Consider the following 25,614-nt stretch of genomic DNA (forward strand, 5'->3'; position numbering starts at 1 on the left):
ATTTTGTTCACAGCCAGACCAAGTGATGATTCTTCTCAGTAAGAAGACTTATCATAGAGGCATCCTTACCCAGCAGTGGTGGAAACTTTGACCAAAAAGTGCTGGTTCTAGGAAATCTTTAAAGTTGTCTTCTACATCAGTAGCAACTTCAGTAGCAAAAAAGTCTGTAAAGGAAATCTTTACTCCATCTCAGGTGTGTGCATCAAAGAAAGCAGTGATTAACAATGATACTTCCCAAGAGTTTGAACCTCTGCTTCAAAACTACAAAAACTATCCTTGGTTAACTTGGCTTCAGAATCTGCTGGGTGAACAAACAGAGAAAACACCACAAAGCAAAATTAGAGTGAAGTCTGCAGTATCAGGAATATTCTACAAAACCACAAAGCCAGTGCAAGAAATTCCAGCCTTCCATGTTCCTTCCAGCTGTTAATCCTTACATGCCCATAACTCTTTGCAGCAGTTCAGTGTGACAATGAAGTGGCTGTGGAACTCCTTTGCAAAACAGACAGGGCATACAAAATAGAGAATAGAAAGGCTATTACACGGAACTATTTCATACTTGCAGGGAGCAATTAGACTTTGTGACAAATCCCCTATCCCCAGGACTTCTGAAGATTTTTGAAACAAGTCCAAGTGGGCTGAAGTATCTTCAAGAGTCTCTGAGCCTGGAGTTTATGAATTTCCAAAGTCTTGTGAGCTAACAATGCATGAGAGAGGGTCCAGGCAGAGAAAAGCTGGAGTTTGTACTAGGTGAGAGCTCTGTAACTCTGAAGGAAGTCGGTATTTATGGTCCTAAGAATATGGATCTTTTTCTTTCCCTGAGGAGCTAGGTTATTATCAGAAAGATGGATGCTTTTTTCTTTAAAGCATGTTATTTTTTTCCCTAGTCAAACACTATTTGCAAGAAATGAGAGATGGCTCATTAGAGAAAAGCTAGAACACACTATTTGGGATTGATAGCTTATTTATTTCATGGTGATTAATTGGAATAATTTTTGCATCAAAATTTTAATTTACACTTCTCTAAAGTTGTTGATTTAAAGGTGACTTTAGCATTCCTCAGTTAGCTATAGCTCTTTGCAAGTAATAAATCTGTTTTCTGTGACAGTAGGACAAGATCTTTGTGTTTTTCTTGATTTAGCTTATGCATCAAGCTCCTATAGGAATATATCTACACAAAGACCATTCCCAATGTGGTATTTCTCCAGCACTAATGGTAGCCATACCTTCTGTATGGTATTGTACACTCAAGTGTTGTGTAAAAGAATTAAGACTTTTAGGTTAAATCGATCATTTTGACAATGTGATCCTTGCTGGTTCTGTCCTCTCAATATGAATGAGATGCGCTATAAACTATTTCTGTGTGTATGTGTGAACTGCCAAAAGAATAAGAATATTGTACTCAGCGTCATGGTGCAAACTGCAGCTAAGAGCAGGCTAAATTATTTGCCTCAGAAAGTAGAGGCCAAAAGACATAAAGTCTTATTTTGCTCAGGACTTGAATGACAGAAATGTAAAACATTCATGAAAAACCAAGGCTGATTCCAAACCTCTGAAGCAGAGATATAGTTGTAGCTTACATAGGACATGAAGTGGTGACCATGGAAATAACTGTGTGATCTATAGCCATATGTCACTAATGTCCTGGTGGAGAAACAATTTGGCTAAAAGTTTTGCCTCTCAGTAAGGTCCTATATATATATGGCAAAATCAGTGTTTGGGTTTAAGTTAAATAAAATCTGTAATATTTTTAAGGTACGGAATATGTTTCATCTCAACTTTCATTTGACTTGAAATAAGTGCTAATGGTCCCATACAGACTTGAGAAAAGTGAAGTGCTGTGCTAGAGTGTGAGAGATTTGAAGACTATATGGAATTGTTTCATAAGCAATAACTTTTTTTCTGCTTGATAATACTTGTATTTTGCTACCAGTTACAATTCCCACAAGCATTTACTTGTATATTACTGACATCTAATCTTTTTTTGGCATGAATTCTTTTTTTGAGTGGAATTGTTTCTAATCAAGCAAGGTTAAGGACCTGGAAGGGTTTATGCTTATGATTATTAGTAATTTTTACAGGATCAATTGATGGTGTACATGCACTTCTCATTCACTAAATTTTTGGTGAATTTTCATAACAATGTATACTTTGCATAGATAATGAGAATCCTAAGTTACTGTAATTAACCAGAGCAAACATTGCAGATGTTATTTCTGGAAGTTATGGCAATGGATAGAGATCCCAAGAGGAAATATATTGGCATCATCAAATATAATCAAATATGTAATCTATACTTTGCACTGAACTACTCATTAACCTCAATGTTTTGGAAGACACAGTTTCTAGAGAAATAGGTTTTGATGATATAGATGGAAGTTATAGATTTATGTAAGGCCTCTAAGATGCAAATGGCTGCCACTGCTCTGGCAAATGAGATAATAAAGTATGTGAAAAGTATGCCCACTAAGACAAAAATGACCCAAGAAGTCACGAGAATGTGGTTTTCCGTATAATTCCATTAAAAGACTTCCTTAATATTTTGCAGATTACAAAAATGAATGATACAAACTGATTAAGATAAGATATTGGTTCTAACAGCTATTCCAGACTGTAATAAGCTGGGAATAAATATATTTTCTCCAGTGTTCAATGAGAAATTCTCCTTATCATGAACTAAACACACTGAGAGATTGAAAAAAGCATGCTACGCTTGTCCTTATAAAAGAAGGTTATGAAGATTATGAAGATGGTATATATATAAAATTTTGATGAAAAATACAAGAAAGTTTATTTAAAGTGGAAAAAAGTTGGAAAGCCTTGGTCAAACAAATCTTTGTTTTCAGCAGGGGTTTGGCTTCAATAAAAAGTGAAAATAAATTAATAAATAAAAAGTGAGACAAATAAATAAATAGTGATAGCTTAAATAAAAAGTAATAATAGTAATAGCCTAAATAAAAATTGAAACTCAGTGTTTCTAAATTTAAATAATTGTTATTATTAACCACAAAAATGTAGATGGTGACTTCAATTTATCCAATATACTGACTGCTTGAGTGGTAGTGGACTGTCCCACTATGAAATCAGTAAAATCTGATTGAGATATCAGAATTTGGCAAGTTGACAGAAAATAAAGTGTCCCGATCTTACGGTGAAAGCAGTAAGTAAATCATCTTTACCTTGCTGTAAAAATTTACACTTTTTTTTAAAATCCAACTATCCCTCTAAAACTCTTTTCAAAAATGCAGAAAATAATATGAATTAGAAAATAATATGAACATAAAAATAACATGAATTCATATTATAATATGAATTTTAACTGTATTCTTAGCAGCCTGAACAACATACTGGATGTTAGAAAAACTTATGTGGCAACAATATTAACTTACTGTCCAAAGAAATAGGAAGCAGAAAAGGAAGCAGGAAAGCACATTTGTTCAATCAAAGAGTAAGCTTACTTTCCCTCTAAATTGATTTCAGAAATATTTAAATTTGAGTTAAGAATTGCTAGCAGTATTTCAGCTGTTCCAAACCTTGGAATATTCTATTTAGATAAGGCGGCTGAGCAAATTAAAACATAATGGCTAAATTCATTCTGAATTCATATAACAGTCCCAGAGTCACTGAAAGTGCATTAGAATTAAATTTAATGCCTACAGATCAAATGGGAAATAATTTGTGCACCAATTAATCAAAAATGCATTTTAATGTTCTTCCTTAGAACATCATGACTGACATTTCATAGAGACAAAGCTACGGATTTAGAAAGAATTGGCAGTGTTTCAACAACTGGAAGGTGTTTCCCCTCTCCTCATCCCTTCCTGAAGCTGCTATTATAATCTCTATTATAGGCAAATAAGTCTTGCAAAAAAAGAACATTTTACTACATAATTTCAAGTAGAAACTCTCAAATATATTTCAGCAATGCTCCCTCTGCCCTAGGGAGGAAGTGGAAAAAAAAAAAAAGCAGTAGAAGCTGCTTGCCATCTGCTTGTTGCAACTTCCCCTGAATTTTAAAAACTGGGGCCAAATATTCACTTTTCACCATTGATCATAGGGGGAGTTTTGGAAAGACTGAAATGCTCCAGAATCTAAGCCTGACGATGGTCTTTTCAGTTCCTCTGCGATGTGTGGGTCCCATTGCCCCATCCAGCAACCCAGAGAGTGTGTCCACTTTGTATGGGCACTAAAAGCACACAAATCCCAGGGTGGAAGGGACATTCAGGTGTTTAGCCAGTTTCCACAGCATGTTTTGCCTTTTCTGCTAGCTGTCAGTTTGCCAAAGCTGTATTACTATCCAGTTGCCAAGCTATCTGGTTTAAAGCCTGTTTGTTTAGAGTAAGCTGTTGTTACCCTTTTCCATCCCTCAGGGCAGTGTTTGGATGGGCTGTGCTGGAGAAGGTGCTGAAAGCATATTTTTCTAGCTATTTTATCATGTCTTCACTGCTTCTGAAGCTTGACTGAAAGTACCTACAATGTCCAAGTAAGGGAAATAAGTTTATGCATATGCCTAAGTGTGAGCAAATATTTAACAAAAATATTTTAATGTGTGTTGTAATGCTCACAGGCACTGTTGATCAGGGAAGTAAGCTTGCCCTTGCCTTGGTTCTCCTTCTGCTATACAAGTAATTGACTTTCAGGGACCAAATCCAAGTGCTGTTAAAGTTAGTGGAAAAATTCCTATTGCCTGCAGTGTTCACAAAATCTATACTGAAGAGCTGTAATTCTTTAAGTGGTTTGTTCTGGTGTTGGTAATTAAACTCAATTTCCCCTTTCTTTCAATTCATCTTTATTTAAGTTTCTTCCCCTATATAAAGTGTCCAGACATGTAAAATAGAAGCAGCTGTGCTTTTACTAGTACTATAAAGTATAGTCTTAACCCATTAGTTAGAGTGAAAAACAACAATTTTATAAATCTTATTTTGGCAAAGGAAAATGTTTTGTGAAGCTACAGGAAAAAAAAAAAAGGGCGAGTTTCAACTTGAGTTACAACTAGATGTAAGAAAAATTGCATATGTCACTTTGAGATTCCAAACTGTCCAGATGTATCATCATGAAATACAGAATACTTCTGCTCAGCAGGCAAAACCAGCGAGAGTTCTCAATACTTCTAACAAGTTGCAACTGATGTATTTCATGAAGTTATAGAAACACCAAGAGCGAAAAAGGTTGGCCTGGTCATGTACGATGAGCCATATGAATCACTTTCTGTTCACAAGAGGTGAGAAAATATATGTAAATCCTAGTCTTGAAGAGAAAAAGTGTATAGAATGATAATCTCAGGTATAGTAAATCGTTTTTGAAGTCAATGGAACTATGTGTCTGAAGATCTGGACAAGCAGTTAGATTCTACTAATTTTATCACGTAATAAATGATGTAAAACTGTTGGAAAAATTGATTTCAGAATGATAGAAAACCGGCATAAAGAGAGAACCACTCATAGACACCTCTTCCTGGAGGCAATGAAACACTCAAAATGCTGTGTTTGCATGAGTAGTGTCGATAACTGCAATGGGATTACAAGTGAATGTAGCCAAGCACAAACAAAAATATTTTCAAGATCAGAACCTAAAAGCTAGTGTTCCCAAATGTTCTGAAGTGATTTTTGAAATTAACTGCGTTACAGATAAGGGCCATACAAATGGCTGGCAGTAAATCCTTGTTGTCATTGCCATTATCATCAGCAGTGCAGAAGGGAAGGGATGGCAGAACAAGGAAGCAGGCAAAATGGCATATTAATGTTCAGAGTTGAAGTCCACTCACCTTGTTCTTCTCTTAGTTTCACAGACACCACTGCTGTTTATGGAGATGTTTTCACTGTGGTAAACACAGTTCTGTTGCTGGTGTGTGTTTATGAGTTATACAGAATGAAAAAAAAAAATTAAAAAAAGAAATTTTTAAAAATCACACATCCGGGAAGTGATACATTAAATGATGATCAGAGCCTTTGAATAGGCCTACTTGGTAGCAATATATGGAAAATCTAGAATTAGCACCTCTGTAACAAACATCCATTTGGATTCATGTTGCTATCAGAGAATACCTGATAAAGATTTGATACTAGCTCTCATGCCACCACTGATAACTAAAATTTTGACTGCCAGTATCATGCTACATGCCTGTCTAGATCAAAATTGCTATTATTCGAGACAATAATGTTGAATATTCAATGCTAGATCAGCAAAATTAGAATGTTCTTCAAGAATGTAGGAGCTTTGTCAAAAACAGAATTAAATTTTTCAAAGCATTTAATTTAGGATGCTAACTGCAAGTCAATTTTTATAGACATGCACAATTTGGATAAGATCTGTAGGGGACTTTTTTGTTCTAAAATTGTCTTTTTCTAAAAGATTTTACCTTTTCATTATTATTCAGGTCTGCCAATATTGATCTTAATTAAAAAAAATAAAACCCAGAACTTGCTATGAGACAGAGGTTCTTAGGTTTATCAAAATTCTGGTCCATAATACATTTTTATGAATATTAAAAATCCCACTAGAGTCCTTCTATTAAAAATTGAAGTAATTACATTAGTAATAGTATAGTGATGAGTATTCAAGAAAAGAAGAAAGTGAAATCTTCCACAAATAATCACAGAATACACTAGATGATCACATTTTTTTAAAAAGTAGTCTAAAAAATGAACACTTTAAGCAGAACTACAAACATGAGCTGATCACCCTAATGTAAAAAATGCAGCCTGCAAGTTCAAAAGCATTTCTGCTATTAGCAAACCCTGTTAAAGAACTATCTTCATCCCAGTTTTTCTATGTGCACACAGCACAAGGTGGTACATTCTGTCACAAGATCCACTGGCTTTTAAAACAATGGCAAAGTACCAAACCTATTCAGAGAGCTGTGGTAGGACCAGTCACTAGGAGATGTTATGTTTTCCAACACAACCCCCCTCTTTAAGCTGTTAGTTAACAGAGAGCCTGAAAAGAGATCTATAAAAATCCCTTGTAAACAAGCATAACATTTGAATTGTTTAGCTCACGTCAAATCTAAAAACTATGAAATTGAAGATGTGGATTTTTTTGAACATTAGTATTAGTGCTCCCAGCTACTGAAAAAGAAAAACAACACCTTTCAGTTTCTGCTTGAGTCCTGAATAAGAGCTTTCATCCTCAGAATCATGCCTGTTTCCTTCAAATTTGTCAATTCAGATCATCAATGCTACCACTTTTCTGTGGTAACCTGGCTTCTTAAATAAATATACCATACAATTGTAAGAATCAAATGGGATTTTTAATAAAGAGGATCTTTTTAGTTCAGTGTCAAAATAAAAATATTGCATTGGACATTATAATGATGGAACTCTTTTCCTACTAGTGTGAAAGCAATTCAGACTACAGTAGTCAGTAATTTCTTACGGCTTTTTCATACAAAAATACCATTTAATTTTAAAAAATGGTTCCTGAGGGAAAAAAAAATTCAAGACATCCCACATTCCTTAAAAAAAAAAAAACCAACTTTTATTTTGAGAAGGAAAGGTCCCAGTTTTCATTTTCAGATCAATTTAAAATTTAACCTACCATATGTAAATTATTTATAATAAACCCACCAGAATTTTAAAAGTCCGTCCTAAAGTCTATCTGTTTCTGTGTATAATTACATTTCAAGGTAAATAAAGTCCCAAAAAAATTATTTTGGACATGGAAATGTCGACTGGTGTTTCAGACATGAATGTGGCTAGCCCTTAATACTACCAAAAAAAATTTTGCTTCCACATATTCCTTGACATAAAAGAATTTATGACATACACCAATTAGTGGAAAAGCATTACATTATTTGTACAGATATACTTGTTGACATCAACTAACAATAATTTTGAAGTGGAGCTTGGGAAATACAGGGAAATAAGAAGCTCCATGATGCAGCTAATTTCTTAAATAAACTAAATGAATCTTTAATGAAAGCCATTTCTCCCAACTGGCAAAAAAAAGAAAGCTGTTCCTAATTTGAGATTTGCAGTCATTCTCTGGTAAAAAACCATATTGTGTATTTCCTCTTCAATCATATTTAGCCACCAATTTCACATTATGCCTGCTATTTGAAAATGCAGGAATGTTACAGTTTTTCTATTAAGAAAAGCTTTTATTAGTAACTAATCAAATCCCTCTCAAGCATATTCCAAGAGAGGACAGAAGTTGAAGCTTTACCTTGTGACTGTAAACGAGAACAATCAGAGTGATTGACTTACCTTTTCAGGATCAATTTTTGCTGTTAAAGGTCTAACAGTGCTGTAAATGGACTGAGATCATCATTAGAACAAACATACAGACATATATTCCATCCTTCTCTAGGTTTGCAGGGTATATGGGGTTGCACACTCTGTTCTGGAATATAGTGAGATCTCGAACCATGGTATTTGAATATTTGCCCTCAGCACAACAGTTACAGAGGGTGCTTCCTTGTTCAGTCAAATTCATATAAACTTTAGAAGATGACATTGCTCTTATATGTGATACTGAGGAAAAAAATGACTAAACCTGGAATTTATGATGAGCTTCAGTGGACTAAATATGTTTAGCTTAACAGAAAAAAGTTAAAAATTTGGGCATTCATGCCACAACTTTTGCAATTGTTAATTCATTTTCAAAGTTATTACTTATGCTAGTATACAGGGTAAAATTTCCTGAAGTTTACACATGCATCTTCTGTAAATATTTTATATTACATTTAATTTTGGTTACTTGTGGTAAACCCCTGCTGAATCTAACAGACATTAATTTTATTCTCGAGAGATTATTTTTATTAAGATCTTAAGATTTTAAGATTGAAAATTTTTGTTCCAAATTATAATGCTATTTGTATTTAACCGTCTGAGACCACCCAGCAACTAATTAATAAATATCTCATAACAACTGTGACAAGAATTTTCAGGAATATTAAAGTGTTTTCAATAAGAAAAAATCTATTTTAATGACTAATTTTTCAAATGCCAACATAATATACAATTTTTACTTGCAGAAATCCTGTTATGATGCCAGTAACCTTGTATAGATTTGAAGGTATGCCTTATACTAGTAACTTACTGAACAAATCTGTTGACAGTCAAGTTTTTTAATTAGAGCTGAGAAATAAAAAAGGAAATTAGAACTCTACCTTGGTGAAAATGCCTGATTGGAAAAACTATTATGATTGTAAAAGAAGTGACTTGAAACTATGTCATTCACAGAATCATAAATTAGAGAAAGATGTAAGATTGACCATTATACTTCAGACCCCTTGCAGGTTCACAAAGAATTGAATCACTGCAGTTTTACCATGTCTATCAGTTCTCAGGTTGTGTACTTTAAATAATATGGTATAAATCTGGTTTAAAATGTACTTGTAACAAAATAAGATTAATTTTACATAATTCTCTGAAATTAACTTTTAAGTGGTGGCTCTGTAAATCCAAAGAAATTACTTTATGCTGTAATTATTTTGTCACAATCAATAATCTTTCATATTTACTCTTCAACAGATTAAAAAAAAATCTAGTATGTGGGAGACATAAAATAATATTAGATAGGCCTGTTACAATGTGTCCTAAACACAGGTATATTAGCATGTTATACCTGAAGAGAATTTCATCCCAGATGCTGAATTTATGCTTCTCTAGATAAACCTGGTCAGTTTATAGGAAATGCACCGCTGTTACGGAAGCAGTCTGCCATATTTTCTGTTTCCATGCATATTTTGATGTAAATAAAAAAATATTTATAGCAATATAACTTATTACCTCCTCCATAGTTCATATAAACAGAAACTGGTTGCATGTTGTCTAATCAGGCTGCAAATAGAGTGCAGTCTTCTAATTAGAAATATTAGCACTTTGCATTAGTCTTAAAATTTTGGACATAAAATATCTGAGATATCCTCTTTATTATTCCTGTTATTCAAAACTTTTCTTGTCAAGAAGATATATATATATATATATATGTATATATATATGATAGATATAGATGATATAGATATAGATATAGATATAGATATAGATATAGATATAGATATAGATATAGAGATGAGATATAGATATAGATATAGATATAGATATATATATATATATACATATTTAGCTATGTAGTTGCTTTCAGGGTACAATCATTTTAAACGGAAGTGAAGAGAGATCAAAAAGACAATATCCACTCTGAATTTCTCAAGGGAAAAATGTGCTGTTTGACCAATATAACCTTTTATTCTGTGGTCTATTACAAGCATAATATGTATTATACATTTTCCTGCAGAGAGTATCAAGTACCCACCTTTGGTCTGACTAACAACGGAGTCAGTGGAGACAATAAAAAGCAAATCAGTGAAATTTTTTTTTAAAGTAAGAACTAGCAAATTGTTTTTATGAAAACTGAATTACTTATTTCTGTGCTTTAAGAATTTATATTCTTAGCAAATGTATTTTAAAGATACTGGCCAAAGTGAAGGTTGAAGGGTTAGACAAATATTTCTGTAACATATGTCTCTCCACATGGGCAAGAATTCTAACAACAGACCAAAAACAAGTTTACACAAGTTCTGATTAGACTAACCATGTCTTACTCAGATTTTGCCACTAAAGATGTGATACACATGGATGACAGACTTTTCTCTTTTGCTCATGATTTGGAAAAGGAAAAGTATAATAACTAGAAATCTTCCCTTTTTCAGTGTAATACTTATCCGATATCAGCCCATCTCACAATGATTCTGTAAAATCAGAAATATGGTGGTGTGCTGGTGGTGCTTGGGATAGAGGTATTTTTCTTTGTGGTAGCTTGTATGGGGCTGTGCTTTGGATTTCTGCTATGGAAATAACAGTTTATAATTTAGCAGTTTATAATTTAGGAGTGTTTTAGTTCCTGCTGAGCAGGACTTGCACAGCATCAAGGCCTTTTCTGCTCCTCACCCCAGCAACACTGGGGATGAACAAGCAGTCGGGAGGGGACACAGCCAGGACAGCTGATCACAACTGAGCAAAGGGATGTCCCACACTGTGTGGCATCATTTCAGTATTTGAAATTGAGGGAAGAAGGAAGGGGTGAACTTTCAGAGTGGTGCTGTTTGCATTCCTGAGTAACCACCACGTGTGATGGGGCCCTGCCCTCCTGGAAGTGGCTGAACACCTGTTTGCCCATGGGAACTGCTGATTGAATTCCCTGTTTTGTATGCATGGCTTTTGCTTTCCCTATTAAACTGTTGGTATCTCAATCCATGACTTTTCCCATTTTCACTCCCTCAGCCCTCTCCTCCATCCCACTGTGGGGGAGTGAGCCAGCGGTTGTGTGAGACAGTTGCCAGCTGGGGTTAAACCACAGCAGATGTAAAAAACGGAAGCAAATAATGACTTTATCTACTAACCAGATCTTAATTACAGACAGTTTGATATTTAGCCAGTTTTATAGAATTAATTCAAAGAAATTGAATACACAGAATTTTCTCATTTCACCAGTACTCGATTGGATTTTGTCTTCATAAAATATGTGATAGCTTGTAAAGTTCACGAAAAACAGTGGCATTCAATCAAAATAGATGAAAACAGCATAATCCCTTAGATCAGAAAAGGAAAAATTGGAGTATATTTTTAAATGTCAACCCCAGCAATAAATTATTACTAATTAATAATCAAATGTACTTATAATTTTACTTTGCCATACTATTTGCATTTTCCAAGAAAAGGTTAATAAATTATTATGTTCTCAATACCACTATTGGCATATGAGTTTACTTCAAAAACAAAAAAATTATAAAAATGATAATTTAAAATATTTCTGCTTAAATTGTCATTTTATCAAAAACAATAATGCTACATTAATTTCTGGTAATCTGTACTGACATTTGGATTTTTCACTTAAAATTGCAAATGACCTTTCAAAGACAAGTCTTTTGCATGGAGGCCAAATGAAACAAACTGAAAAGGGGCAGAGTTCTTTGTGTCATGATCATAGCATAGAACTTACACACAATGTCTTCAAAGCTTTCATTTTTATGAAGATTGCTTTCATGTCACAGACATGTTTTATGCAGCTACAATCAAAAATATGAGTTAGAAAGCCCTACATGTTGTTAAAGGGCCTATGGGTGCCCAATTAAAATCAAGCTTCAGTGAGGAACATCAGCACTCAAAGGTGTGTCCTATTCCCTAAGCCAAACACAGATTGAGATGTAATTGAGCTAAGAATTACTGTCCAGTGGTTCTTAGGAGGTCTTACAGGAAATACTAGCAACACTCTACATGGGGTAAGGAAATCACCCCTCAAGGAATTATGATGGTTTCCATCAAGCACTCAATGCCTCCACAGATAAAGCTATTTCCATCTATGCAGGAATAAGTCTTCTAAAATAACCTCACCTAAAGCAAAAGCAAAAAACCCACCTGAAAGGTGTGCCACTGAGGCAAGGCTTCATTAGATTTGAAAGAGCAGGGAATTAAAATAAATGAACTTAGATCTACCCTACAAGTCATTGTAAGACTGCATCTATGACCTGTTTGCCCTGGGACAGCCAGTCCCCTGATATGGCAGGTGAGTATTCTCCATGAGCCAAGGCAGGGTGACTAAGAAGGCCTTGCAAACTGTGTTTGTTTCCACAGTCCTTGTCTCTATGTGACCATTGCAGAGCAGCAAAGGTACAGAAGCAGAGAGGGTGTATCAGGAAAACATGCTAAGAAAAATAAACCTATCTTTATGCGCTTCTCGAGGAAAAGGGGGGAAATTTGCTTAAAAAAATGGTAAGGGGTAAGGAAACAGGAGGTGAAAAAAAAAAGAGTGCCTTGTTAGTATTACCCAACCTGCAGAGAAATTGCTGCATTTAATGAGCAATCAGAATGTTCATTTAGTCTAGTGCCAGATCTTGTTTTCAAGGAGACATTTGTGCGCTTCGATTGTTAATTAGCTACAGCATCCATAACCATCCCCTGCATATAGGATAAGGGCAACAGTATAATTGAAGCACATGTAGAATTATAAAATTCAAAATGAGATTTCAGGGGAGGGAAAAACCTGGGAAATTAAGATTCATATCCTTCTTTAGATTCATGCGAACAGGACCTTTGACAGAAAGTATCAACACAGATACCAGCCTTTACCAAAATATAGCAGAAATGAAATCACATTCTTCTTCTCTCGTTTCTTGAAGTTGGATAACAGACCCATATTCCACTGACTTTTTAAAAATATTTTTCAGATGTTAGTATTAGAGTTAATGTGTCAGGAGGGGACAAAGGCTGGAAAAAGCAGCCAGCCAGGAATACATTTAATACCAGATCAATATGTAATGTTTGTGCATATAGGTTACATTGTGAATTCAGTAGGGGACAAATCATTAGGTTTTAAACTTTGGAGCTTTAATTTTGATGGCAGAACACACAGACTACTACAGAAGGGTGCATATGCCCAGCTGTAGGTTTGGGCTTTATAAAGCCTAAACTAATTTGAACTAAGGTAACTAAAGTGGCCACAAGCAAAGTTAAACTGAGGGTATCCATTTCCTCTACACCATTGCATTGTGGCGTCTTGTATACCTTGCTGACTTTTTACAGAGGAAGTGAATAGAAAGCTATACCAATTTTTCACATTCTTTGCACATTGAACACATAACACTTTTTAACAAAGAAGAAACTATAAAACATATTTTGTAAGCTGAATTGTTACAGCTGATTGCAAAATCAATAGAAGCATAATCAATAAACAAGGTACCCTTGTGCCTTGTCTAAGGGAATTAAGATTTCACATTTGCTCTTCAGCTTCATGTCTAGAAGCATTCTTATCTCTTTCATGTTTCAGGAGTTGGCATACAAGTCCTCAGGAACTAAGGATGCACTTCTGTACCATGTTTCAATAGCTGTTGTCATGGGGACAACATGTTCTCTTGATCCAAATGGCCACCAATTGCTTCACATGACAAGCAACTAAACCATTCTATTTACCTGTAAGTGAAAAGAAGGGGCAGAAAGACATGTCCTAGCATCTTGCCAGCCTTTGATGTGGCTAGCTAGAGTTGGCAGGATCCAAAGGAAGGTATTTTCTTTGAACCAGCACAAAGTGGAGGCAAGGGAAGTTTCTGAACGCTGTGGCTGTTCTGGTTTTACCATGGTGCTCTCTCCAAGTCACTGAGGGGATGAGCTGGACCATGCTTTCACTACCTCCTTCTGCATATCCTTTCTACAGTGTGAATCTAGCACAGGATGCCTGTTGGGTGCCAGGAGCCTCTTTTAGGCATAAATCACGTTGCTGTTGTATAAAGGTAGCCAGACCAGTAGAGACCTGCCAGATGTCTGCTGGGAACTCAACACAGAGGAAAAGAAGGAATCAAGGAGGTCCTTAAGAGTGCATGGAGGATGGCTTCTTGTCACAGCTGGTGAATGAGCCTGTGAGGGGTGGTGCCTCTCTTGACCTGATGTTTACAAGCAGAAAAGGGCTGCTGGGGGTGTAGTAGTCAGAGATCCTGTGGAGTACATTGACCATGAAATAATGGAGTTTTCAGTGTTTGGTGAACCAAAGTGGGGCATTAACAAAATTTTTACACTAGACTTCTAGAGGCCAGACTTCAGCCGGTTCTGGACGTTCATTCACCTTGGGAGATATGAGGGAGCCAAACTAATTTGAGGAATCTGCACCACAAAACTAGCTGTTTTTTTGTGGTTACTTTCAGTGAATAATTTTTTCTTGTTCCCAGCATTTTACTGTGCCTATGTAGGTTCAATTCATTTCTCTCATAATCTGGGTGCCTCGTTTGAGGGCACTAAAATCTTGTTTTACCCATTTAGAATATATCAGATTGCCTTCCCCTCTTAAAGTAATTCTTCAAATATGGCACCACTTTTTTTGCATTTTTGGTTTCCTTTAGACTGGAACCAGCACTGTATGCATCTGTCCTCATGAGATTTTAAAAAAGCAAACAATAATAGAAAAAAAAGTTAGCAAAATTTGAATTCAAATGGCACAATACATTTGAGAAAAGTGAAAATTGGAAATTAGAATGGTCCTTTGTAGACCAATATGGAACCATTATACTCTAATTTTCCAAAACACTGAAAAAGGGAAATAAAGTCAATGAAAACAAGAAATAGATGACAGAATAACAGAATTATCTATTTTTCCCTGTAGAATGGCCAGTTTAGAATAGCTTTCAGTTGTGGTCAGAAGGTAAAAATAAATATTGCATCTAAAGGAAATTATGTTATGAAAAAAATGCATGTTGTGTTGTTTGAATGAACAATGGAGTCTTCATCAGAAAATTCCTCTTCAAAAAGGATTACTGTGACAATTCAAGATACCACAAATGACAGCTCAGTGAAGTACAGACAGAGAATTAAGAGCTAATAGGGGCTACTTTTAAGGTAATAATCTAGCAAGGAAACTGCACATATCACATTCTAGTCAAATGACCATATTGGTCACTCTCTAGTCTTTGGTGGCTGGTTAGCAGTGTCTAACTAAAAGCTAAAAAGGGATTAAGAAAATGAGCAAAATACAAGGGAAATAGACTATTTTCTCTTGGGGAATTACTTCTTCAGTTTTTAGAACTCTGTAAACTCTAGAGGGAGTGGAAATGGGGACAGAGAGAATGGGGAAGAGGAGATGAAGAAGCATAGTGGAAAACTTCCAGTCTAAATATATATTTTCCAGCTGTATAAAGAAAATGTTAGACCTCCAATCTCTAATAATCTTGGAAGCTACCTACCAATGACTTCATGTTTGAAGGCATTTGTCATGGTAATTGAAGACAAATTTTTTCTTGTAAAAAGTGTGAGTATAATAGTGCAACATTCTCACAATTCCGCATATCCTGTTTTCAAAAGGCTATACCCTATATAATTCATCTTGACTCACAAAGCTACCTCAGTTATGTCCCTGAAGTAATGTGCTTTACAGAGTAGACAGCTGAGGTCTGAAAACAATACTGCCATGTGTCCTCACTTGGAGCATATTACTATATATCGATAATACATATATGACATTATCTATATCTGTATTACATAGATCATCAGCAGAAGTCTCTACCCCTCAGGCTGCCCCTGAATATCATAAGCTGTTTGGAATCTAAAATTCTATGGAATTATTGGAAATCTGTGTCAGTTTAATGTCTTTAATGTCCTACCTTCATCCAAGTATGAATATCTGAAGCAGTCAGGGCTTTTGGCTATCTTCTCTACAAACCTTAAAGAAAAAGCTAGCCATCCCTTCCCAGAGAATAGCTTTCACTGTTTCTCTGTCTTCTGCCATCCTCTGGGACTATAACAACTTCAGAGTTATTAGCTGATGTTACATGTAAGATGTAACCAAAGTATATATTCTATCACCATCTTCATAAACTGTTAAAACCAGGTGGGGCAGTGTTCTTTATCTCATCCATGACTCATCCCTGATAACTCCCTCAGGGGCTGTCTTCTGCTAATGGGCCATCAAGTCTCACTGCAGGACTGATAGAATTACATCATCCCCTTGTGAGATGCTCTGCCCAGGGGGAGGAACCAAGCATTCCTACCTGGATGTAATCTGAGGCTTGGAACACCATAGGGGGTGTCATCCACTGGACCTTCAGAAGAGGACCACGCCATTCTACAGGATCACTGCTTTGACAGAACCACATCTGTCACTCCAACAGGATTGCAGCCACCATTTAATTGGATTCGTACCACCACCCTGACTGACAGGGTATCAGGCTATATGCTGACTCTGTGAGTGTTTCTGTACTATTGCATTTATTTTAATTTTCCTATTAAATTGTGGTTCTGACTTCGAATCTCCTACTAGTTTGCTTTCAGTTATTTAACTGGAAGGTGTCATTAAAAAAGAAATGGATGGAATTAACTACCCAACAATTAAACATCATGTGAAGTTTTATATTCATTATATACTTTGTAGGATTTTTGTGAATGAGGCACAGAATTTAAACCTTTAACAATCATAACTGGCCACAGCTGCAACACAATAATTAGTGCCACCTTGATCTAGGTTTCGGGTGTCACAAGTAGATTGGTAAGTGGAACTGAAAGGTAAGTTAGGCAATGTGTATTTCTTGTCAGCCCTTCAGAGAGCATGAACATCATTCTGAACCTCAGTTAGAAAACTAGTGTCCATCAACAGGGAAATTTTTTCCCCATTTTAGGGTTCTGAATTATTTTATTTAGGGAAGAGGGACCTATAAAGAAGACAAACTGTTCTGTAATCACAATGATAAAAAATTACAAAATGAGGAAAGCACATCAAGAAATGATGACTACCAGCCAAGCACTTTCCCAACAGCTTGCTCCCACTCATCCCCCACACCAGAGAAAAACACAAATTGTGGACTGAAGTAAAGACAGGGAATTCACTTATGGTTACTCTCATGAGCAAAACAGACTCATCTTGGGGAATTTAGGTGAATTTATTGTCAATTCATCAAGTATTCAAGTACTGAATCAGATATTTGGAAGCAAACAGTACAAACACTGAGGGAGAACACAGTGTTCCTCCCTCCCCAGGCCTGTCTCCACTCCAGAGAGATCTCCTCCCACCTTTTTATCAGTACAGGTTACATAGTCCCTTCAGTGAGATAATGGGCAGCTCAGGGAAAGATCAGGACATGAGAGTTTCTCTCAGTTGCTCCTTTTTTCTCACTCTCCACAAAGGGCTGCAACCCCTATTGGAATATCTGCTCTACTGATCTGCTGAGTACCTCCTTTATATTCTCCTCTGACCTTGGTGTTCCTGCTTTTTTAGTTCCCTCTATTCTTCATCCTCTCTCTATTTTCTCTCTGCCCTCTTTACTCTGTGGCATTTTGTGATGATTCTTAAATTAGTCTTCCCCCATTTGAAGGTGGCTGATGTGCTCATCTGTGTCCCTTGGTATAACTGTGGCTGTGTCTGGCATGGGGCAGCCCCTGGTCTGTCTTCACAGACACCACCTCTGTAGTTCCCCAGTGATCACGTTTTTCTTCCATCCAATCTAAGGTCTTTTAGAAGAGAAACCTTTCTGAAGTATTTCCTTTGCTGAAAGACTGTATACTTTTAAAAACAAATCCCAAGGATGCCATGGGTTTGGCTTGTGATCAGTGGGTATATTGCAGTGACAGGTCTTGTAGAGTGCAACGCTGAGAGTCTTACAGAGTAGTCATGTCCAGGAAAACAAAATATCACAAATGCACTGTGTATTCTCACCATATCTTTGAAGAATATAATCATGACATCCTTTCAAATATTTAAACTGCTTTAGTTAGTGCATGCTAGAGTGTATGCATTCCCCCTCACCAGCTACACATTCCTTGAGCTAGGAAGTGCCAGTATATCTGTTTTTGCATGGCACATGTTCACACAGCCTATTTGTGCAACAAAAAATTTTGAAAATTAAATAATACATGTCTGTCAAGGTTTGACCCTGGCACAAGGCCAAATGCCCCCATGAAAATACGCTTTCTCTGGTGTCTGCTGTGAGATTTTGACCAGGAATAAACAAAGCAGGCTCTCACTTGAAAAAAAGAAAAGTTTATTAACTAAACTACAAAAACAATTACTAAACTACACACAAAAAGAAAAAGAAAACACAAGGAAAATGAAAACCTCACAAAAACACTCTCTTCCTCCTCCCCCCTAAATTCCCAATACAATACATCTTCCAGAATCACCAATTCTGGATCCAGCACCACCCTCTAGAATGCTCAACTTTCAGTTCTTCAAGAGGAGAGGGAGTCCTTCCATGTGTCATGGTGGCCTTTTCTGTCCTTGTTCCGGTGCTCTCACCACCGAACAAGAATCAGGGCTGCTTCCAGGGTTGTCTTTTTAAGGATACTTTGTCCAGTTCCAGAAAAACACAGTATCTCACCTTTGGGACATCTGTCCCCCCCATATTTTATATATCCCCTGGGGCCGAGGGGTACCCACACTGAATCTTCTTTGGCTCTGGGACATTTCTCCCCCTGGACTCAGTCTCTGTATCACACGGAAACATGGCTCCCACTCCATCTTCTCCATTCTTCCAACATCTCTCACTCTCTCTCTCTCTCTGGTCCAGACCTTCATCACTCGTCTAGGAAGGGTTAATGTTCTGTAAAGTTTTCATTGTCCAAGAAGGGTTAAAAACTCCTCCAAGCGGCTGGACTCCTGGCTGCACCCCCCCCCCCCCACCATCTCCTCAGCCAGGCTGCCTGCTGCCAGCACATGTTTACTAAATTTCAAGGTAAGGGCCACAGACACAGACTACACTCTCTCTCTGTCTGTCTCCAAGGGGGGTGGGGGGGGGTGGGGGGGTGGGAGGGAAACAGGCTTCCCATTGCTTCTCAGCATTTCTTTTCTTCTTCCTTCCACCCATGGCGGGGCTCTCCTGGGCCGGCCGCATGGCTTTTCCCCTCCCCCCGCCCAGCCAGCAACTGGGCCGGAGGAGAGACCCAACTCCTTCCCGCCGGAAATCCAAAAAGCACCTGCCAGGGGGAGAGCCCTGCTTTTACCCTGTGTTCTCAGAGGTGGATCCAATGCCCAGTGGTTGGGCCAGATGGCAATATTCAAATCTCAGCACTCATTGGCCCTATCTACAGCATCCCAGAAATCCTGTTTCCGGGTCAAACCATGACAATGTCAAAACTTGATTTATTCACATCTAATTTCACCTATATTTTGTGAAGCACCACAGACTTGTAACATTGCCACTCATTTCACCTTTTTTGAGCAGAGACTGCAAAATAAGATTTACAGTGCATCCCTGTTCAAAGAGGTCCTGTGAATTCCTGGTACCATGGGCTATTAGAAAAACAGACAAAAGGCATTCTAAAATAATTTGTACTTTAAGTTTGTTAAATGCTGAAATAAGTTTAATGCTGAAATAAGAAATTACTCAGTAGGCACATGTATCTGTTAGTCAAGCAAAATCCTACAGTGCACTACAGATGGCAAATATTTTGTAAAAAAAAAGTGTTGTAATACCTTAAGTCCTGATAGCAGACCTTTTCCCTGCTGTCATACTGTCAGGACCATATAAACCCTACAAAATTGGTCCTGAACTTAAAGTACCATCTACAGCCTACTGTATATTCTGCAGTATGAGAGAATTAATTCAATCAATTTCTCTGCAAAAATTATGACACTGCTACAGGGGTCTAAAATATAAAAGCCTCTTTCAATACCACAGTCACAAACTATTGTGCCAAACTCCCTCACCTCTGCACCCATAACACCAAATTGTTTTCAGAGGAACTGCCCATGTGTAAGTGAGAAAGTAATTTGGCTTGATATGTTGTCTCCAACAGAAGAACACAAAGGCAAAGGTCTTTTTCCCTCCTTGTTTTGAATCTTAAGATTGATACTCTAATTATGTGCAATGATGGCACAAACACCAAACCTACTTTGAGGAAAACAAATTAAAAGCACTGATTTTATTTGTCTCAATTGCTAAAAAGAAGGAGAAGGAGTATAAAAGTGGCTGTTTGTCTGTTTTGCAGTCAAATGGTGAAAAATATGGACAAAGTAGAATTCTAGACATTAACCTAGTGAAAGTGGGATACATTTTATTCATTATATATTGATCTCACTAAGTTTGACAGATCCAGTACTGCTAAAGTCTAGCTATTATACCTTTTTTTGTATTATGACAATTTAAAAAAACCCAACATACATCCAGGTGTTGTAAACTTCAGCAGACCAGTTCTGGGGGAAAGATACATGCCCAATGTTTCCCTCAAAACTTTTTGTTTATTAAGCTGCAACTTCAAGAAGTACCAATCTGGTTTTAAATCAATCACCTATTTTTTCCCACATTCACTTTTATGTACCTACTTGGAGCACAAATTAGGATGACAACAGGAATTATCATTGAATCACAGAACAGTTTGGACTAGAAAGGACTTAAAAGGCCTTTTCAAGTTTCCAGGGATGGGGCCACCTCTCTGTGCAACTGTTTCAGTGTTTCACCACCCTCATCGTAAAATATTTCCTCCTTATGTCCAGTCTTTGAATCCACATTCTTCAGTTTGAAACCACTGCCCTTCATCTGATCACACAGGCCCTACTGTGACCATGGTCACAGGGGTTGTCAGGTGAAGGGAGAGACAAGAATGTTGACTCCATGTTCAGAAGGCTTGGTTTATTATTTTATGATATATATATTACATCATAACTATACTAAAAAGAAATAGAAGGAAAAGGTTTCCTCAGAAGGCCAGCTAAGAATAGAAAAGAAAAGAATGATGACAAAGGCAGCTCTCGGACTCTGTCTGAGATAGCTCCGTCGTTGATTGGCCATTAATTGTAAACATCCAAGATGGGCCAATCACAGGTGGACCTGTTGCATTCCACAGCAGCAGATAACCATTGTTTACATTTTGTTGCTGAAACTGCAGCTTCTCAGAAGGAAAATCCTAAAGAAATGATTTTCACAAAAAGATGTATGTGACACCCTACTAATATTGTATACTCCAAAGAGCATTGCTGTGCTGGAACACCAACACTTTCTAGATAGAGTTTGGAAAGTCCCTCAGAGGATCCTTTGTAGATTTGTTCACATTTCTGGGCCCCATAATTTAAAAAGGACATTGGGGTGTGTGAATGTACCCCAAGGAGGGCACTAAGCTGGGGAAGGGGCTGGCAGACACATCCACTGAGGAGTGGCTGAAGGCACTGGGTTTGTCTTGTCCAAATGAAAAAGTTTATCCAATTCTGTGTCGAGGTGAAAGTAAAGGAACTGAGAGATAAGTCTGGAAATGTTTACATTACTACATAGAAGCTGCTAGTGATATAGAAACGCTCAAACCTGTGAGTCTGAGGAAACTTCATGTGAAAAAAATAAGATCTTTTCATTTCTTGAGTTCAGTGACTCAGAACAGGCAGAAGTGAACTGAAGGAGATAAGGAAATCTTTTGCTAAAGGAAATGCTGAAATGTTTGTTCTGTTCTTTTCGCCACTGAAAGTTCACTATCAAAAAAAAACATATATTATCTGAGATGAGAACTATGCTAGGAAAATAAAAAGAGGGGAGAATTTTTCTGAAAAACAAGAAAAAGAGAAAGCCTACAATTGAGAAAAAACCAATGAAATCTCATACACACAAGCAAGAAAAAGAAAAAAAGAAACCACAAAAATTCCAAGCTACTTTTATTTGTGATGAGCTAAAAAACATTACAGTAAAGTAGTAACAGGTTCTAGAACTAAACTAAAACTTCCTAATGACAATAGTGTGGTAAAACAACAAGTAAAAGATATTGCCACACAGATATGGGATTGTGTCCACATTTCAGTGCTCTCTAACCTGAAGGAAAAATGTATCACTTTGCCACTTTACATAAGAATTTTCAGATATGATCTTTCACTTCTTCTAACTGTGAGGTGGCCTTATTTTTTGACATCAATGCAACTCAAAAATAATTCCAGTTATGAATTGAGTTGCCCTACCATGAAATCAACCAAATTTTAGAATCCAGCCCCATGTCATTGGACAGAATTATAACAATAAATTAAGAAAATAATGGGAAAAACAGAAGTATAAATATTTTTTGTGTATTTTAAAGGGTTGTGTTAATCTCCACAATAATTTTCTGTGCCTTCACAAGAATTAATTTTTCAGTACAAAACTACACACCATTCTGTGAAAATAGATCTCCTATATCAATACTTTTTGCTTTTAAATAAGCCAAGATAAGTGGATAATTACAAAGTCTGCAACAAATTTGGCAAACTGTCATGTATTTTAGTTTGCAAGGGACTGTATGACTAAAGACACAGGAAATTCTACCACTGAGACCAATAATCAGGCTTTGTCTTACTGTGAATTTACTTAGAGCACTGGCAATTATTTTTTCTTTTCTTTTCTGTTTATATTCATAATTGAGTACAAAATGCCTCTACATTTAATGTGAAGTTATATCTTCTTAGTGATATTTCTAACATACGCAGAGATAGTAAAAGGCTCAGCTGCCTCCTCTACTTTCCCTTTATGTTCACAGGCTCTTGCTGTCCTGCAGAGTTTTGTTTGCCTCAAAGTACCAATTCCATTGAAGGTCAAAGATACTGTATTTGCACAGACAGTGATCCTAAAACTTCAAATAACCAAAACGGTTCAAAAGACAGAAAAGAAGCTGTTATATAAGTTATAAGTTATAAAAAAACCCCCTGAATTAAGCATTGCCTGAAAGTCTTTATTTTTTTTTCAAAAATCCATAGTTTCACGTGTGCCAAAGCTACTTCCTTTATGCTTTGTCGTGCTCTCTGTCATTATATCTACTAGACACAGGGTGTTTCTGACTTGGGACAGATACACCTCCCTGAAGTTGGTGTACTTTAGCAGGGTTTAGGCTCTTGATTCTCAACTATAAATTTTTTGGGCTTCTCCAGCCATAGACTCTTAAATCCCTGCCTTTATCCATGCTCCCTCTTAAAAGAACTTGCTGCTTAGCGGAGGCTTAGATAAGCAAATCTAGCTTGGATCTTCAGTGGAGGAACGACTTTGATGTGGCAAGCTTCCATCTGGAATATTGTCCATGAGAACAAACCAGGCTGGATTTTTCAGTGCTTACCTTATAGGGTAAATAAAATGGAAAGTCACGTTAGTCTGAGGCAGTACTGTATTTGTTTATTTATTCTTTTATAGCGTTAAGTATTAAAAGTGATATGACATTTCTGTATGCATGCATCCCTGAACGGAATAAAAAGGACTAACTAGCTCTCTGTAACTGTGTATCTGCTCTGCTTATTGTTAGGAGATTTCTTAGCCTTGAAGCAGGTCCTGCATTTTGACAGCCTCATGCAATTGCTGAGGAACCTATAGTCAGGAGACTATTTTCAATATAATAGAGATTGCACCAGTAAAAATAGGAGACACTTGCATCTATAAATACTTTTCATTTTTAGGATAGAGTAAAAAGCATATAAGTGTGCATGGCTGTGGTGTTACAGGTATCCAAGTCAGTTTATAGGCAGAAAAAGCAATGGCTCCAAATTTAGTAGCGTAAAGGGCAACTGTCATAAAATAAACCATCAAAATTTCAGCAATAGCTCTTAAAATGGTTCTCAAAGTTCTAGCTGCAGTTTCATGAAGTCATTAAAGGAGAGAAAAAAATGCAGAAAAGCTGACTGGGGACTGTGAGCAATGACATTGAAGGAGTCTGCCTACAGTAGATCTTTCAATGTATACAAGGGAAGTCTGAAACCAGACCCTTAGGTATGGTGACTGCAGTGAGATGTGTCTGCAAAGCAGACAGACAGGACAAAATAAGAATTAATTACTGATGGAACAATTTGACTTTGCCAGAATTTTTGCCATGTATGGTCCTTGTGGTAAAAAGTTATGAAAAAATAATTTCTTGTACCTGTGTAGAATTTTTTTCTCATTAATTTATTTTTAGGAACACAGAGAAAAAAAATATTTTTTCTGTTCTTCTCAATTGGCTTCTAAGTGCAAAATAATACATAGAGCTTTTCAGATAATATGGTGTCAATTTTAGGAGCATTTTATATTTTGGGTATAAAAATGAGGCTTCCAAATGAAACCTCATGCCTGAAGTAACACACTAGGTTTTCTTACCTTTACTTCTTCTCTCCTGCAAGTACAGTATCTCTCTTTAGGGTATTGCAGGGCAAGCAGCAAAGTTTGAAAATTTGAAGTAACTTGCATTCAGGCGAGGTCTAAATACACAGTTCTTAATTCATCATGTCTTCTTTATTTATCATTCCTTCTGATGGGTGATTTTTTTTCCTGCAGTCTATATTTTTATACCACAGTGTATTGATGACCCTGTTTACTTAAAAACTGAAAGAACTTCAGCTTCTACTGTGAAAAACACCCAAAGGAAATTGTTACCTTGGATGCTTAAATCTATACCTATCTCTCTATAAAAAGTGGACTGATGTTCAGAAATCTGAATCAGCTGCAATTTTCAGCCAAACCAACACCTTTGATTAAGGGGCATCCACTAAAAAGCACACAGCATGGGCTAAGTAATGGTCCTGTCACAAAGGAAAATACCTACCTGTCATGGGAACGGAGATGATTCCTCATGCACTGAGCTGAGAAATGAGTCGTGAGGTTTGGAATCACTGCTAGCTGGATGTGCTTGGACTTCTGCCCATCAGTGAGGAGATGCCTGCCTCCACACACCCTACCATTTGAAGATCTGTGGCAGTGTTATTTGTGAAAAAACAAAATATCTGCATACAGAAAATATTTTTCAAGCTTTTGAGCTTTAAATGAATTTGCTTATAGATGCAAAGAAGACACAAGAAGTAGAGAATTTTCCCATTCTTGGTTACACCAAACATAAGGAACTGAAAGAAAGGGAGAGAAAAAGAGAAGACTTTTGTATAACCTCATTAATTATTCATTTACTAATTTAACATATCAGATGGCAAACTAGCTACATATGTGTCAAAAGGAGTGAATTTTTAGACAAAAAAAAAGGATGAATAATACATATTTATAATAATATTGTCTCCCTACTCCCTGCTGTATGCCCTTATGCTTCCTACTGATAATTGTCCTTTTACAAGATGCAGCTCAAGACATGTGCTGGGTTTCTGGAGTACACATTGTCCCTTCCAATTTATTTCTTTGTTTTTAACTTCTTTGTGACATGATGTTGCTTCCAGATTGTGCCTGTATTTTTTAAATGAACCCTTAATAACTGACTGCAATTGGCAAGACAAACTTCTTAAGGAGAAGCTACTATGTTT

Source organism: Melozone crissalis, unplaced genomic scaffold (assembly GCF_028551555.1).
Source record: "Melozone crissalis strain CALT ecotype California unplaced genomic scaffold, PUWL_Pcris_2 ptg000016l_1, whole genome shotgun sequence".
Classification (NCBI taxonomy): domain Eukaryota; kingdom Metazoa; phylum Chordata; class Aves; order Passeriformes; family Passerellidae; genus Melozone; species Melozone crissalis.